The 12948-nt window shown below is 42.4% G+C and overlaps 1 long non-coding RNA gene across 1 annotated transcript in view; it reads left to right on the plus strand.

Annotated features, from left to right (window-relative positions):
* The first annotated feature begins 2916 nt into the window (after positions 1 to 2916).
* The window catches only part of LOC148221951 (uncharacterized), a 40387-nt gene continuing 30355 nt past the window's right edge, over positions 2917 to 12948 (plus strand). Inside the window, exons 1-2 of the long non-coding RNA XR_015807061.1 lie at positions 2917 to 2993; positions 3649 to 3736. This is a non-coding gene — a long non-coding RNA (uncharacterized LOC148221951). The remainder of the gene's footprint in view (positions 2994 to 3648; positions 3737 to 12948) is intronic.

Here is a 12948-nt window from a genome sequence, read left to right on the forward strand (position 1 = left end):
AATTAGGACAAATTACAACAGCATTCAACAACAGAAACGCACCAGACTTCACAGTCAGGCCTTCTGGAAAATATTTTTTTATCTGGGGATTCAATTAAATGAGATCCTCTCTACATGTGCTTATGAGAACAGGCCAAATTCATTTCATGCAGCAAAATTCAGTGAGCAATTTTGGTCCGGTCACTTCAGAACCTCCTGTACAGTGCTACAATATAAAAACATCATTCAAACCGAGGCAGAAAATTAATTAGAGCCACCCTAACAATTTTGCATCTTTAATTTGGATGGGAGTTCTTTGCAGGACATCTGTGCTCCCCTCCCAGCCTATTGCAAGCACAGAGGGAAGAGCCACCAGCAGGATGTTCCATGTCTCAGATTACAGATTTGGAAACACCTGACTGTGTGAGGGACAGCAGGAATGTCTGTCTTAATTTTCCCGACTTCTGAATGGTTTTGAAGTCTGTAATTATTCATTTATGTTCTGGAGAGTTCAGCTCTGTGTGGGGCTGCTGCTCTTCCCTGTTCCAGGTGTTCTTGGAGTGCTGAGAAAGGATCAATTCCCATGGAGCCTCCAGACCTGCAGGATGTGCTGCCTGCTGGAGGAGCAAGCAGAACAGTTATTTTTCCTCAAATCCTCTGCCTCAAGCAAATTTCAGCAAGGCAGGGGGATTTTTCCTATTCTGTACTGTGTACTACACCCTGAAAAGTTTTCTAAGACATTAAAAATATATATATATTCCTTTCTTTTTGATAAAAAAAAGAAGGGGACATAAGTGCAATGAACTTTGCAAGCTTTGGAGTGTCTTCAAAGAGAAGATAAAACCATTCCTGTGGACTTTTTACTTCAGTGGTGTGAATGAACTGCCATATCTGACATATCCAAGCAGGAAATAACACCAAGGAAGGGGGAAAAGCTGAGTTTAAGTGAGTTCAGGGAAGGGAGAGACCTGCAGATCTCATCCTGGCAGGTTTTTCCTGATCCTTCTGCAAAAAACCTGCTCAATTAAACACCTGAGGAGTTCTCCTTAAAAGCACAATTTAATGTGGGGTTAAAAAAACAAAATATTAGCCAAGAGGTAAATCAGGCAAAACAAAGGAATGATTTCTTCAGCACCACGACCTACAAAAGTCCGTGTTTAATTCTGTCAGTGTGTTGGAGCCCAGAAAAGGCAGGGATTTGAGTTCCTCTGGTGGTTTCCTTTAAGGGCAGACTGATGGATAGAGCCCTGCTCCTCTGGCACTAAAATCCAAGGTGATCAGTCAGTGCTGAGCACACATCAGGATTTCAGTTATTGCTGGGGGAGCTGTGAAATTAAATATGAGCCCAGACAGCCTCATATTCCAGGCTGGAGTGATAATAAAGATTATCTGTAATAACATTTTGTAATAATACAACCTTATTAAAAACTACCTCATAAATAAAGCACAAAATGCAGGGAAGTCGGGTTAATTTATATTTATTTATGCCTGGAGCTAAATGCCTGTGAAATGCCCTGCTGAGATCTGAGTCCACAGATCAGTGCAGGGTCGTGGATTTGGGGTAAAAATGGCATTTTGAGGCTGCACATCCCTGGAAAAGACAGATGTGGCTCAGCTCAGTGATCCCAGCTCTGAGAGGTGCCTTTCAATCTCTGAGGAACGGGAATGTTAATCCTGGGAGCAATCCCTCAATATTGATAATGTTGCATTTGTCAGCACCCTGCTGCTTGTTTTCATTTTGCTGTTATCCCCTAACTTTGTGCCATCCATCAGCACAAACTGCCTCGGGGGAAAACAGAGGGACAGCAGTGAGAAATTACTCTCAAAATTAAGCAGAAGAGGGGGGAGGGGTGGAAGTATATCTGAAAAGAAAATATTTTAACTTTCCTTTGCAATAATTAGAATTTGTTCTTGCAGTGCCGTGTTCCTCCACAGTTACTTCTCTGACCTTCCATCAGAGTGTGGGTGAGAAGGAAGATTATGAAAATGAGATGAGCTTAATTAAAACTGCTTAATTTATCTCTTTTTTTTTTTTTAAGAGCAAAACAGCTACCCTGATTGAAAAATTTAAATATCTAGCAGGCTTTTTTCCTATTCTATTAAACAGAAATATAGTTCTAGAACTCTTCATTTTAAATACAGTTCTAGAAACCTTCATGTTTTACTTTATCAGCCTTTATTTTAAAACTTTTGCTTTCTGTGTGATTTTCTGTGGTCAGAAAGAAATAAAAAATCCAAACAGAAAGAAACAGAAATCATTATTAATAAAGCAACTTCACTGAGCACTGAGATTTTTTGGGTTGCACACATAATAAAGGAAAGTTTCAGAAATGACATGTCCTAAAACCAATTACATTTTCCCTTCTGGAGGGTCCCATCCAGTGGGGTTTAAGTGGGAAAGAGAAATGTATTTTATTGAAGCAGAGCTCTTTTACTGGGGAGTGTCAGTCTAGATCCAGAATTATTCCACTAAATCATGAGCATTATTTGAATGTCACCACTGACGTGAGATGAGGATGAAGGTGATGATTAATGCCACGACTAAATTAAAATATTTATTATTGTAATTGGGTATTATTAGCAAAAAGAAAAATAAATGATACCAAAAAATACTCAGTTGCATTTGTGTTCGTCAAAGCTCATGTTTTGGGATTTTTTTGCTTGTATGGGAATTCATCAGAAACAAGAACCAGCTATCACCAACAATCACCAATTTTCCTGCAGCTCATCTGCCAAATGTCACCTAATTAAAAACAAGCAAATAAATTAAAATCTTAATGTCACTTGGTCTAACACAAGAATCACAACATGAAAATTGCGTTTGTGGCAGAACCAGGTGTCTGTTGGCATTCACAGAGGATTCTGCAGATCCTTCCTCAGCCAGGTAATCCCAGAAAAACCAGGGGGTTGTTCCCATGAACATTACTCATGTGAGCACTCAGTGCTGCATGTGATACAAATCCCTGCATAAAAGTGACTTTGCTGCCACCCTGATTACTATTTCTACGTGCACGGTATTGTATTGCTGCTTCTTTTTTTTTTCATTTTAATTATACTTGATTAGCAAAACTGCAGCACAGCAGGAAACAGGCAGGAGCAGATTTGCTGAACCCTTGCACACTCCTGCTCATGATTGCAAAAGCTCTGAAAACATTTGAAGGTCACAACTATTCCTCTAACAACCATTTCTTTTCTCAGGTGGTAAAACATTTTGGAAGGTGCAGCGCTGTCAGTTGGAGATTTATTATAAAACAAGCTTTGAGGCAAAATTTACTTCCATCACTGACTTAATTAGAAATGCTGGGAATGTTATAGATGTGTCTGTTTGGGGGTTGTGTTTTTAAAATCTCCTGCAGCTCAGGCTGCTGCTCAAAAGCAACCACCCGAGGTGTTCTGCAGCCTTTGTGCCTGCCCTCAGGACAATGTAGTCCTCAAATTAGGGATCCTGAAGGAGAGAAATCCGGAGGATGGGGAAAAGGAGAGAAATCCAGAGGATGGGGAAAAGGAGAGAAATCCAGAGGATGGGAAAAGGAGCCCCAGCACAGTTGTAGGAGCTGGGTTGTGTGCAGTGAGCAATGCAGTGACAAATAACCATGTTTAGGGATATGTATATCCCTACATTTACACATCAGGAATATTTATAATCTCTATTTATATCCCTGTTTACAGACATTTAGGCTCTTCTGCCTGAAGACCTTAATCAACTCCATCTCTCCCTGCCAACCTTTTATCCAAGAGGACAGTGAATCAATCCCAGGTAATTAAGTGGTACTTTGGGAAAAAAAAATCACAGATTTTTGCCTTAAGTCAGCATCTACCAGCACAATTATGTCATGTAGCTGAGGGGAGAAACAAGATGTTTTTCCTCCTTTCCTCAGATCATGTAGAAATAGATTGGATAGTCCTGAGGGGAATAAGGCTGCCCTGCACCAGAGCAGGGTTTTGACATAATATTTTTACAGTTATATTAGATTCAATTCAATGAAAACATGATCCTGCAGGTGCCATCTCAGTGGGTGCCCTGGAGCTGACAGGTACAAGCCAAGGCAGAAGTAAAATTTAGTGTATATTACCCTGCAAGTATTAAAGGACTGTGACTGTGTGATTCTAGACATATCTCTATGTTCTGTGTGGAATATTAAAGGCAGAAAAGGCAGAAATAAGTCATCCATTCTTCTCCAGGAAAGGTGAGTTGATTTCCAGTCTCCCCTGAGGAGTTCTGGTTTATTTATCTATTATTACTAATAAAGAGGATAAGATGTGGCACTAGAACATCCAAATACAGCAAAATCTTTGCACATAGTGCACGTTTACATCAGGTAGCTGCAGATCCTAATGAAAAAGCTGTGCTTGTTTGTCACTTCTGAAACTTTGATGATGCTTTTTTCTTACCCTGAGAAAGTTTTCTTGGTTTGGTTTCAGGGATTCAAAGACAAAGCTGCTGAATCTCACATTTCTTGGATGGCTTGGAATGTCAGTGTAGGAGTGATCAACACACAGATTCACTACTCTGAATTTGCTCTTTAACACTGCTTTTTTAGGCAGAATTGTGTGTAATTGGCTGCACTGGACAATATTGAATATTGGTGGCTGCTCAAACCCACTCAGGCTGCTCAAACTTGGAGCCACTTCTGCTCACACTCAGAGCAGCTTTAAATCCTCCTGACTGGAGGCTGATGGAAGAAGAAACTTCAGTCTGAAACTCAAATCAAGATCAGCTTTTCTGACTGCATTTCCCTTGTGGAAAGGACAAAAAGCCTGTGCTGAAACACAACCACCAAGCAGAGAGGTTAGTGCAGGTCTTGTGTCTCCAGCTAATCTCTTATAAAATGTGAATGAAATTTTTCGGTAGAGTTTTAAGGGCTGCAACACACACAGGACAATAAACAAGAGTAACAAAAAACAATGGTAATAGAAAATAGTTTATTAAACCAAAATAATGTTTTCCCTCCTTTTGCCAGTTTGAAAAACTGCTTGTATTTTAAGTAGTTTCTTCCTGCTATTATTGGAAAGGCAAAAGGATGGCAGTTTCAGATTTCCATAAGCTCATCCATTCAAAAGCTCCTTTATCCATAATTTAAGCAATACATTTGTGTAGAAGCCAGTCCACACAAATTGCTTTCTTCTCATATCTTTTGTAACTTCTCTGCAGGAGAACCTTTCTTTCCTTTGTGCACATTCCTCAAGTTTCTTGCTCAGAAAGTCAGCTCTTATTTAGTGCAAGCAGGAAAAATTGTGGCCTTTTGTCCTAATAAAAGTTGATAAAAGTAATAAAAAAGTTGACAGGCACAGTTGAGCTTGACACAATCACATCTGTGGGATAAATAATAATCTCGATACCTAATCTGGTAAATTTTTTTTAGAGCATCCCAGCAACTGAAAGACTTTAAAATAATGATGTGGAGATTGGTGAACTCTTCAGAAGCACAAGGAGCCACGTGGGAGGGAGCAGGGAAGCACTTGGCTGAAAATCTGATGGGATCAAGTCAGATGGACACTGCAGCCTGAGGGACAGCAGGGACTGATTTCCAGTGGAAATGACAAATAAAAGACAAAAAAGGGATAAGAAATGTGAAAATGAAGGCAACTTACTCAGGAATGATACCTGTTAAGGGTGGTGGGGCAGAAGAGAAGCAAAGCAGCAGTGATCCAAAACACTGAAAGGAATTGGAGGAATGGGCAGGAACAGATGCCCAGAAAGCTTCACTGAACATGGGGAAGAACTTCTTCCCTGTGCAGTGACCAAGCACTGGAAGATTGCCCAGAGAAGGTGTGGAGTCTCCCTTACTGGGGATATTCCAGAACTGTGGAGTCTCTCTTATTTGGGATATTCCAGAACTGTTTGGATGCAATCCTGTGCCAGGTGTTCTGGGATGGCCCTGCTGGAGCAGGGAGGTGGAACCAGTGACACATTGTGGTCCCTTCCAGCCTGACCCATGCTGGGATTCTGTGAGTTCAAGGCAGTTTCATGGCTTAGGGCAGCAATCAGAGCCCTGTCTGTCAGATTTTAGGATGACACCAATTGTTGAAGCTGAGTCATCCAGGCCCATGAGGAGTAGCTGCAACAGCTTGAGCCTCCCAGCCTGTGGACACTGTGATTTTCTAGTTCTTTATTGCATTGGAAAGAGATCAACTCCACCTCTGAACAAGAACAGAGCCTTCCCTTGCCCAGCCACACCCCACACCCAGGTCATGTACCCCACACATTCCCTCTGGGACAGACCCAGGGGTCCTGGTGGCATCCCTTCATCGTGGGTGACAACACCTGCAGCAATATTTCTCACTGTGGGGCACAAAAATCCTTCTTACAGCCAGAGCAATGAGGTGAGAGGATAAATTAAAACCTGACTAGATGAAAACGCACTTCCAAAAAGTATTAATTTGTGTGAGGATCATGGCAGGGAATTACAGGGATGTTTAATTATGAAATTACCATAGCAACTTTGTGAGTACCATAGAGTCACCCTGGTGATTCTTAAACCTCTGTGAAAGGGGAAATGTTTCTTCACACACCAGAAGAAAGAATGTTTATGTGGTTCAGATGCCTGCTTGGTGCTTTGGCTCCTGGATTTTCTGCAGTCACTGTGTGGGCCTTTGGGTTGGAGACTGATTTGAGGACTCTTTGCTGGATACTCAGAAAAGCTCAGGAAGTTTTAGCTTGCTGTGGCTGGGAGAACCTGGATACTGCCTGATTATAGAACTCCTATAACATCCTTCAGATTGAGTGGATTGTTGGTGCTGGTGCCCCTTTCCAGACCTTGCCCTTCTCTCTTTACCTGTTTTTTCCAGATACTCCAATGTGAGAGCTCATCAAATACAGCCAGAGATGATGCTGTACTATTTTTCTAGCTGCTGTTCAAGTGATAACTCAGAACCTGCTAAACTCCATCTTCACTAATTTAATACTTGGCCAAACCTTGAATAATTAGATCACCTGTAGGCTTCTACTTTGGCTCATAGCATTTACCTTGGACAGTTTTATGTTCCCCAAATAAGAACCACAAGATTTCATTAACAATGGACTTTTCTCTCAGCAGAAAAAGTAGCTTGAGAACAACAAATCTCCCTGGGAGACAGAACAGTGTGTCTGCTCCTTAGCACTGCATCATCTTCAGCTGGAAAGACAGCACCCAAAAATACCTTCCTGGGGCTGCAGACAGATGAAGGCAAGGGGGATTCCTGGTGAACTTCTGGACCCTCCTCTGGCAAGATGTTTAATTTTGCTGCCAGTTATGTTTGTGGAATAGGGGTGATTCTCTTGCCTCATCCCTGGACTTCCTGTTGCTGGAAGTTGTTGAGGATGGAGCTGTGCCACCTCTGAGCTAGATAATTTTTGCTCCCCGGTTTCCTGGGCACAATCAGATTTTCTGAGCAGGAGGTTACCCTGCTGTGCCCTCCCAGGAGCAGCACTGGCACAGCACACACCTGATCTCTGTCCTGCAAAACCCCATTTAGAGCTGCACCCACTCCATGGCAAGCCCTGTGTTAAATCACATTATTCCCATTATAAAACAGCCACTGACTGATAACCCTCATGACCCCGGGCAAACCTTTCTCACAAAATAAACCTCACAAAACGAACCACTTTGAGCTGACAAGTCACATACTTGGGTTCGGTTGTGGGTGTTGCCTTTTTTTTTTCTCTTTCCACCTTTTCTCCTCATGGAAATGTGTGACAAGGGGCTTTATCCTGGCTCGGGGCTGTCCCAGTTCCAGTTGCACAAGGCAGGAGGCCAAGGCAGACCTGACACCCCGAATTTCCAGAGCTCAGGACTAAAATAACCTTGTCTGTCTGCATCTGTGTGCGTGGTCAGTGGCTGCTCCTCGCCCACAGATCCTGAGGATGCTTTTTGCCTCCTGCAGTCGTGGCTGTGTGTGGGAGTTGTGATGTATTTCCCTGCACTCACTTTTTTTTTTCATTTCAGTCTCCTTTCATTACTCTCCCCTCAATCTTTCAGACCAAATGGGATTCCAATTAACGATGAACTGTCAGTGACAAATCACTGCCTTTTGTTTCCAGCAATGCCTCTCTTTGTTAGCTTCACTTTGCAAAAGCAACGAAATCAATGGAAAGTAAAAATATACCTTTAAGCTTTTTTCTTTTTTTTTTTTTTTTTTTTTTAGTGGGAGATTTTGAAAAGGAAATCATATATTGCTTCTTCATTCTCTCTCTTGTAACTTCATATCTGGAAGACACTTCTCCCAGCCTGGCTACTTTCTGCCATCCTAAAAAAGATTTGAGATCCCAGGGGTTCAGTGAATTGAGTGAATCTAAGCACTGTGTTATAAGGATGAGCTCCCTTGATCAAAGTAAAAGACATAACAACAGTGCCAGGAAAGTGATATCTGTATTGAAATGAAATATATATATAAAATTGTAACAGAAGCAGAAATGTTGCCACCAAAGACCATAGAAATGAAGGCCATCATCATAGTTGGCTTTTCAGTTCCTGAAGCATTTTCCTGTGATGGGCCCCCAGGGATATCCATTATCCAGAATATTTTTTCTTATATCTTCCTGTGTCAGGAGAAAAATAAGGTCCAGAAGAAAAACTAATTCCCTAAATCATGTGAAAAACTAGAAGCTGGGGAGGAAACAATTCAATGCCATTAACTTTTATCACACCCCAGGTTGAACAAAACAATCTTTGAGATTATAAATAATGTTCAACCTGCTTCAGTCTATTCCCCAGCACTAATAAATACAGTAGCATTGGAGGAAATAAATGGGAGTCACAAATTAAAATCACCTTCTTCCTAATCCTGAGAGCAGCACAATATTAAGCCTTCAGGAAAAATTGAGTTCTGAAAAGGAAACTCCTCATTAAAAACTTTAGGGCTGAAAAAAGGGGGAGATTATAAAAAGAAAGGAGCAATAAACTGTGTGTCCATATGTATTGCTTGGAAATAAAATGCCAACCATATTCTGGAGTGAGCTTGTTGACAATTTATCTTTTGCTATCTAACCAGTAGCTATGAAAAATTCTCAGTGATACTGACAGGGCCAGGCCAGCAGGCACCAAAGAGGAGCTGCCAACAGCCCACACTGGCAACTTCATTTTCGTGCCTGTTAAAATTGTGATATCCTGCTGCACCCCATGCTGGGATAGTTGAGCTTCTGCCACGCCTTTTGCTAGGAAATAAATATATTTTTTTAGCTCACATTGACATGTGGGAGTGCTTGTGGAGACCCTGAAGTCTCTTGGATGAGCTCCTAATTTTGCACTGTTCAATTGCTAAAGTGTCATTGACCCAGAAACAGATTCACTCAATAAAATATTAATGACAGGGGAGAGGAGAGGAGAGGAGAGGAGAGGAGAGGAGAGGAGAGGAGAGGAGAGGAGAGGAGAGGAGAGGAGAGGAGAGGAGAGGAGAGGAGAGGAGAGGAGAGGAGAGGAGAGGAGAGGAGAGGAGAGGAGAGGAGAGGAGAGGAGAGGAGAGGAGAGGAGAGGAGAGGAGAGGAGAGGAGAGGAGAGGAGAGGAGAGGAGAGGAGAGGAGAGGAGAGGAGAGGAGAGGAGAGGAGAGGAGAGGAGAGGAGAGGAGAGGAGAGGAGAGGAGAGGAGAGGAGAGGAGAGGAGAGGAGAGGAGAGGAGAGGAGAGGAGAGGAGAGGAGAGGAGAGGAGAGGAGAGGAGGCACATGAAGTTCTGCTCTGAGTACAAAATGTTGATAGCTCATAGATCTGAGGAAAATAAAAGGGGTTTATTCCTGCAGTAAGTGCAGCACTTTGTGTTCTTTAAACCTAATGCATCAAAATTGAGCCTTCCCATCGAAGGTGGTTATTCCCTAAGATATCCAAGAGCAGATATTCTTGAGACAATGCTGTGCTGATTTGAGCTGAAAGATTGCAAAACGAAACCTGTTCTTACACAGAAGAGATAATCTGCCAGAAGGGAGCCTGCAGGAGGTGCTAAAGAAATTCGTATTTGTGCATTTGGTGGTGTATTATTCTTCTCTGGACACTGGCACAGTGATTTATGGCCTTTTTTTGTCACAGAGGGATGAAATCTCTGACAGCAGTGCAGGCTGAACTGAATTGCCATTTCCTTACAACACTTACTGTAGTACAACTACTTAAACATTGACAAATACATGGAGAATCAGTGTGCATGACTGCACTCTATAGCAGCTAAAAGTCTGAGCAGAGTGCACTGGCTTTGACACAGAGAAAGACAGGTGTTATGAAAACAACCCCAAATATATGGCAAAACAACCCTTGAAATTCTTTAGATTTAAATACCTTATGTAGCTTTACCTGGAACAGAAATATTTTGTGTCAATTTGTCCTAGAGATAATTTTAATGAATTAATCTTAACTTGTAAATATTCAGAAGAAACACTTAGCTGTACTGATGTGTTTACTTGTATATGAATTTTTCAATTTGTTTCAACAATCAGAACTAGTCACTCAGTGAGGGGCAACAAAAATTCATCAACTTCCCACAGCTCTACAGCTCCTGATGCCTGAGCTGTGTTATTCTTCCAAATAAATATTTCAAGAATGCACCATAAGCTCCAATGTGTTTGCATAGGGTTAAAGTAGTTGCAGTTAGCAAACATTTTTATTGGTTTGCTGTTATTTTTTGGTTAATTCACCCTAGGAGGAGAAAAGGTCAGATTTAATAGAGAATTGTTCCCTACAAGGGTTTAAGACAGATCTTAAACGATGTTCTGCACCAAAGTTATTTTTTGTGGGCAAAATTAGAGAGTTAAGAGACTTTGAAATCTCTCATTCACCTCTTAGTCACCTCTCCTGAGATGTGTATTGAATAATAATGAAATAAAAGTCATTGTGCTCAGTATTTTTTTAGCCACTGACTTGAGCTTGCAAGATCTGTGTAATAACAGCAGAAATATTCACAGCTGACTAACTGACAAGGGGCTATTTATGGAGCAACCTCTGAAGGTGCTCATATTTTCAAAGTGCAGACAGTAAAAGATCCAAAGCTCTTTGTGTCTTTGAGGGTCTCCAACACAGATCAGATGAAGCTCTTGCAGAAGGGATTTTGTTTTCCCTTTCCTACAGGAGCCTTGCTAAAGGAAGAGTTTGGGAGGCAAAGGAAGTTTGGTTTCTGATGGGGCCTGGCAAACAAATCCCTGGTGTAAATGGGGTAACTGCACCACCTAGTTAGTGATTTGTCTTCATTTTCTTCTGTTTTCACTCAGAGTCAGGATTAAAAACACGAAGGAGATTAATTTCTCGTGTTTGGACTTGGTTGTTTATAATAAATCTTATCTAAAGTACACAGAGTTCTGCAACACTTCCAGCTACCTGCTAAAAGTGAGCAAAATGAAGTTGAATTTAGTTGTTACAAGGTCTTTTAGAGCTAAACAGTCCAATAAAGAGCTCACACCTCTATTATTTATACTTTTGACCCAATAACCAAACTCCTGTGATCTGCAGTGCAGCACTAACCACCCAACCAAAAATTACCTGAAATCATGAAGAAGGAAGAAGACAGAAACAACACCCAAAAACTTCCATCTTGTCCCAGACCTATTGCTATATCATAAAAACCCAAAATTCCAAACCCTTCACCATGTGATACCACACACTTGTATTCTAACTACACACCGGTGATTTTAACTCCATCACTCAAATTTGGAGCTTTCTCCAAGGCCTCCATTCAAAAGCAGTGTTCTGCTGGGGGGCAGTGTCAGAAAGCACAGAAAACTCAAAACTCCCAGGTTTCAGGGTTCCAACACCCTGGGTGAGCTGCCTGCACAAAGCTGGGGCTCTGCAGACGTGTCCATGGGTGGGGAAGAAAATAGATTAGGACAAAAGTTTTCAGAGAAAAAACTTCTGTCACAGTGTGCTTTACAAACTGGACAGAGTCCAGAGGAGGCCACCAGGTTGGGTCAGGGGATGAAGCATTTCTCCTGTGAGGAAAGGCTGGGAGGATTGGGATTGCTCAGCCTGGAAAAGCTTTGGGGTGCCCTAATTTTGGCCTTTTAATGCCTGAAGGGACCCCACAAGATGGAGAGAGATGTTTTACAAGGCCTGGAGTGACAAAGCAAGGGGAAATGGCTTCCCACTGACACAGGACAGGGTTAGATGGGGTGTTAGGAACAGAAATGGTTCCCATTGAGGGTGGGCAGCCCTGACACAGGGTGCCCAGAGAAGCTGTGGCTGCCCCTGAATCCCTGGAATTGTCCAAGGCCAGGTTGGACACTGGGGCTTGGAACAGCCTGGGACAGTGGAATTTGTCCCTGCCCATGGCAGGGGTGGTTTAAGGTCCCTTCCAAGCCCAAACCATTCTGTGATTGTGTTATGGGAAAGTTTTAGACAAACCATTTTCCTTCGTGACTTGCACAGGTCCTGGACCACAGCAATGACATTTTGGCATCTTTCCAGTGTTCTTCTAAAAACAACCAGTTTGAATGAGCTGGTCCAGTCCCCCAGAATTTCCTCCTTCATAAAGAAAACACCAAGGTCTCAGGGAGCCCTGAGAGTGTCCAGACAATGACCCCAGTCAGTGGTGCTTGGAGGAAGTTTGTTCTCCAGAAATAAACCCCCTTCCCTATTTTTGCTTCTCAAAGAGCTGCAGCTGAACCGAATGCAGAGCTTCTCCTCCTCTTTGCTGCTGCAAGGTGTGAGCAGCTGAAAACTGAGCAGGTTCTATATTTAGAGCCAGGCATCTTCCAGGGACTGGCTGTCAAAGAGCTGCAAAAATCTCCCTCTTCCCTTCCCCTCTGCCTCTGTCTGGGACAGGGCACTGGGCATGTTTGACCAGCCCAGACTGCTCAGTGTGTCGTAGCATTTCCACATGAATGGTAGCAGGGAAGCTCACAGCTCACAAAAATGTGAAACCTCCAACCCAGGAGATGCTCAGGATGGAGGAGCTGCTGGCACTGAGAGCTATGGAGCTTTCACAGAATTCCTGAACTACCCCAGGGCATCCATGAACCACCTCATTTCCAGCAGGAATTCATCTCAGTCTCCTGCCATTACAGAATTCCCTCTCTTGGC

This window comes from Sturnus vulgaris, chromosome 15 (genome assembly GCF_052056855.1).
Source record: "Sturnus vulgaris isolate bStuVul1 chromosome 15, bStuVul1.hap1, whole genome shotgun sequence".
Lineage (NCBI taxonomy): Eukaryota > Metazoa > Chordata > Aves > Passeriformes > Sturnidae > Sturnus > Sturnus vulgaris.